General features: G+C 45.0%; 1 non-coding gene across 1 annotated transcript; it reads left to right on the forward strand.

Annotated features, from left to right (window-relative positions):
- The first annotated feature begins 1,734 nt into the window (after window positions 1-1,734).
- Window positions 1,735-1,865, forward strand: LOC128105892 (U6atac minor spliceosomal RNA). The gene has a single exon (XR_008216529.1). It is a non-coding gene; the product is annotated as a U6atac minor spliceosomal RNA (small nuclear RNA).
- Window positions 1,866-5,413: the final 3,548 nt, after the last annotated feature.

Genomic DNA, 5,413 nt, shown 5'->3' on the forward strand with positions numbered 1-5,413 from the left:
GTGTGTGTGTGTGTGTGTGTGTGTGTGTGTGTGTATGACACATTACCAGCCTGCCTAGATCAGAAAACACATAAGAGAAAAGTATTAACAGAACCAATAGAAGACAGAAGATTTATGATATTTTTATACACTTCCATTTCCTAGCAAAGAGAAAAGAACTGGTCATCAGTATGAGAATAAGAGAACATTTAAAAAAAAAAAGAAATTTAAAGACAGAGAGAATTGAGCCTACCAACTTAAGGAGAAGGACTGAAGAAAAGGGAAAGACCAGATGTGGTAACACATCTGTAATCTCAATCCTGGAGAGACAGAGGCAGGAGGATCAGGAGTTTGAGACCAATCTAGGTTACATAGTTAGTTCAAAGCCAGTTTGGGCTACAGAGCAAGACCCTGTCTCAAAACAAAAGGAAACAAACAAACAAATAAGAAAAAAAAAGAAAGAAAAGAAAAGAAGGAAAGAGAAATGGCTTGGTGAAGACAGGGTCAAGTTCCTGGACACAGTGAACTGTAATTCACAGCCTCCACTTTCTCACAGCCTTCCAAACACTCCCCAAGCCACTATTATCTGACTGCCACCTCTGCTCAAGTTGTGGCCACCAGACACCAGGGATTTTCTTTTCTGTTGTGTTATTGTATTTACTTTGGTCTTTCGAGACAGGGTCTCAAAGCCTAGGCTGACCTGGTCCTTGCTGTGTAGCCCAGAATAGCCTCAGATTCCTGATCCTGTTGTCTCAGTTTCCCAAGTGCTGGGATTATAGATGTAAGCTACCATGGCCAGCTCAGACAATGACGACTTTCTTTCCTTTTTTTTTAATTACACGTATGAGCGCATGTGTGTTAGTCAGAGGACGACTTCTGGGAGTTCAGTCTCTCTTTCCACCATATTGGTCGTGGGGCTCAGACTCAGTCCTCACTTCCCTGACCTTTCCATCTGAAATCCTTGCCCTAGCCTCTCTCCATCTCTAAATGGTGGTTTCTCAGAGCCAGATTCTTAGACACCCTCTATTTTCATTATTTTATTTGTTAATTCAAATCCTAAGTGCTTCCTGCTGCCTGGAAGGTGCTGAGGATATAGGGGAACATTCTTGTGCTCAATTGGCTTGGGGTTCCTTCCTAAGCAGTCGCCCCTACTCCCCAAACTGCATATCCAGCAGTAAACGCCGTTCTGAATTTCAGACACACCCACCCAATGCTTTTGTTGGGCACCTTCTCTAGTATGTCCCTGCGCTGATGCCTCTTTGCCCTGGTTTGCCTCGCTGTTCCCTCTCCTAAGCACCCTGCCAGGTAGTACTGTTCTCCACAGTCTTTCTCAGTATTGTGCTCTGACATTGAACTTCCCAGGATGGAATCTGAGTGCAGCCCTTTAAAATACTTTACTATCCTTCGCTTCTTCAAGATCCTCCATTGACTCTAAATCTCCTTCACCCTTTGCGTCGGCGACCATCTCTTCCTGAGGCCCTGCCTTGCTGAACTAACCCTATGTAGCTGCTCAGAGCTATCGGACCCTGCTTTGGTACCCATTGTCCCCTTCCTGTCCTCTTGGCTGACGTCAAGCCCAGTGTCATCCTCTGCATCCCAGCCTTCCTCGGCCTCTCCTGGGCGTCCCCCCCGGAGTGCGGTACAGATGCCTGCTGCTGCTCACACCGTGTCTTGAGCTTGGATGGCTTGTGATTGCTTATTTTGCTATGTCTTCTATGGAACTGTAAGCCGCTTAGAGACAGGAAACATGGAGCTGTGTCGTATGGAAGGTGAGAAGTTCCACTCCCTTGATAAAGATGGAAGAAGCCCTCGGGTCCTCGGGTTTAATAACACATGCAGGGTTAAGGCGTTGCCTCACATTTTGCGGCATCTAACCGCTGTTGTACCTCTACCCCTGTGTGATATAGCCTGGATCCCAGGTTCAATCCCTGGCAGAGGGAAAACAATCTGGCAACCATCCAGGAAACATGCTTTTTTTTTTTTCTTTCTTTCTTTTAATTATTTTGGTTCTTTGACAGAGAATCTCACGCTGTGGGTTTTGCTGGCTAGCTTAGAACTCATTTGGTAGCTCAGACTGACCTTGAATTCGTAGCAATCCTCCTGCCTTAGCCTCCCAAGTACTAAGATTATAGGCATGCACCTCATGCCATGCTAGGAAGTAAGTCTTATAAAACGTCAGAACAAAGGCTGGCAAGGTGTCTCAGTGGTAAAGGCACTTGCCAGGCAACTCTAAATAAACTAGAGTGTCATCCCCAGAACACACGGTGGAAGTAGAGAATCGACTTCTGAAAGCTGTTCTCTGCCTCACCCTACATCATGGTATATGGGCACCTTACTCGCATCAACAACAATAAATAAAATAAAAAAGGGGGGGGGAAGCTTCCGAAGGGGCTGGGGAGACGGCTCAGTGGGTAAGAGCACTTGCTGAGCAAGCGTGAGGACCTGCGTTCGAATCCCCAGTGTCTGTATTAGAAGCCAGGTGTGGCTGCACAGGTAGGGGCTGAGCCAGGTGGACCACTAGGGCCTGCCAGCTACCAGCTTACCTCCAGATAAACGAGAGACCCTGCCTCAAGGGAATAAACTGGAGACTGATAAAGCAGGACACCTGATGTTCCCCTCTGGCCTCTGTTCATACTACACACACATACCACAGACATACACAACACACACACACACACACACACACACACACACACACACACACACACACACACACACAAATTGCTGTGGGATGTTCTGTATGTCAAATATGTTGCTCTGATTGGTTAGTAAATAAAACACTGATTGGCCAGTAGCCAGGCAGGAAGGATAGGTGGGACAAGCAGAGAAGAGAATTCTGGGAAGTGGAAGGCTGAGTCAGAAAGACACTGCCAGCCGCCATGATGACAAACAGCATGTGAAGATGCTGGTAAGCCATGAGCCACGTGGCAAGGTATAGATTTATAGAAATGGATTAATTTAAGCTGTAAGAACAGTTAGTAAGAAGCCTGGTACGGCCATACAGTTTGTAAGCAATGTAAGTCTCTGTGTTTACTTGGTTGGGTCTGAGCGGCTGTGGGACTGGCAGGTGAGAGAGATTTGTCCTGACTGTGGGCCAGGCAGGAAAACTCTAGCTAAACACAATCTTCAGAATCTCAAGCAATCATTCTAATATATAAATATACAACAGGAATGTAATAACGCGGTTGATCATTAAGTAAGTGAAGAAGTGATGTGGTGGATGAATACAAGGAGAGAATGCAAGACTAGATGGGAGGCGACTCAGGTGGAAATGGAGGAGGATAGTTTGGGCAAGTCTTTCCAGAGTGAAGAAGAATGGAGGGAAGGAGCAGAAGGGAGAGTCACAGGAGCGAATCAGTTCCAGATGAAAGGAGGAAGCGGGAAACCTGTGCTGAAAAGTGTCTGTTCCTCTGTCCAGAGATATTTCTTTTTCTTCTTTCAGACCAGGCAGGATGACGCACGCCTATAATCCTAGCACTGTGAGGTGGAAGCAGGGTAGGGAGTTTGAGGCCAGCCTTGACTACATAGTAAGTTCTAGGCCAATCTAAAATGAAACCCTGTTTTAATAACTAAATAAATACAGGCTGGAGAAACGGCTCAGTGGTTGAGACAGCTCACAACTGTCTGTAACTCCAGTTCTAGGGAATTGAAGCCTTCTTCTGGCCTTTGCAGGCTCCAGGCACACATGTGGTACACAGACACACATGCAGGCAAAATGTCCATATGAATAAAATAAAAATAATTAAATAACTAACTAACTAAAATTCTTCATTCTATTCTTTAATCTGACGACTTCGTCTCCTGCCTTGTGAGGCCCGAGGCTGGAGAGATGACTCTGTGATTAAGAATATATATTGCTCTTGCAGAGGACCTAGGCTCAGTTCCCAGCACTCATGTAGGGCAACTCACAATGCCTCTAACTCACAGCTACCGATAGCTCCAAGGGGATCCGATGCTTCTGGCCTCTGATGGCACTCTCATTTTCACACACAGATGCACAGAGATACAGTTAAATAAATACTTTTTTTAAAAAAGTTGCCAGGCAGTGATGGCGCACACCTTTAGTTCCAGAACTTGTAAAGCAGAGGCAGGCAAATCTCTTGTGAGTTCAAGATCAGCCTAGTCTAAAGAGCTAGTTCCAGAATAGCCAGGGCTACACAAAGAAACTCTGTCTCAAAGGAAAACCAATATTTAAATAATAAAATTGTGAAGGTCACACGGGACAGGCCTTTGAGTGGGCTCATAAGTCACCATTTACCTCTGACTCTAACTCACCCAGCTGGTAATTGCTCATTTCCAAAGCCACGCCCATTCATCCCACCTGTTCACTCTTCCTTTGTGTTGTCATGGCTGTGGTTCCAGGAACCGGAAGTATTCTGTTTGCCCTAAACTACCTTGAAAAAGTTTGCTGGATCTATCCTCACCAAGTAATGTTTGTTTTTTTAATACAAGTAAAACAAGGTAGGGGGATAAAACTGACAATATTATCCCTACCCGAGATGTCTGTCTGTTTCTAAATGTATCGTTTAAGATTCCCTGCAGCTATCCAGCCAATTCTCTAAGGCTAACGGGACCACAGTTCGGTAGATCTAATTCAGAACAAATTTTTATCCATAGATGGGATGGAAAATCTAGGTGAGGATTAAGGTCATGGCCAAGGTACAAGAGGAGGAGGAAGTCTGAGTTAATTATAACCTAGGTTTTGCCTTCTTAATTCCAGGAAGCTGTCCCTTAGCTAGGTGGACAACGTGTGGATTGAGGGACATTCTTAGCGGCATTAGAAGATGCTGGTTCTTGAGTTCTGAGATGTATTCCATAAGCGACTAGAAATCTGTTGTTTAGAAAGACGTTTGAGCAAGGATTTGGTTATTTTCTTTCTGGCAATCATGACTGGCCTGAAAGATTTGCCAAAAGCCATCACTCCCAAAACCAGTTGGATAAAGATAATTTGGTATGTTTTTGTTGTTTAAAGTGCTGAGAATTAGTACTGAGGGCCTTGATATATCAAGCAAACACTATTATTCCCACGTGCTACAAAGGGCTACATTTCCAGCCCCTTGACATGTTTTTGAATATATATATAATAATGCATATTTTAAAAAACATTTTTACGTCTCATGTCTGTATGTGTACGAGAGTGCCATAATGTGTGTGCATGTGGAGGTCAGAGGACAATTTCTGAGAGTCAGTTCTCTCTTTCCATTGTGTGGGTTCCAGGAATGGAACTCCAGGCTTGGGGCTATCTCCTTCAGCTGATGAGCCACATTACTGGCCCCCATCGTATTTATTTGATTTTTTGGACTTTAAATAATAATTGCCAGCCAGGCAGTGGTGGCGCACACCTTTAATCCCAGCACTCAGGAGCCAGAGGCAGGTGGATCTCTGTGAGTTTGAGGCCAGCCTGGTCTACAGAGTGAGTTCCAGGACAGCCAGG

Source organism: Peromyscus californicus, unplaced genomic scaffold, assembly GCF_007827085.1.
Source record: "Peromyscus californicus insignis strain IS unplaced genomic scaffold, ASM782708v3 Scaffold_11__1_contigs__length_118956290, whole genome shotgun sequence".
Taxonomy (NCBI): Eukaryota; Metazoa; Chordata; class Mammalia; order Rodentia; family Cricetidae; genus Peromyscus; species Peromyscus californicus.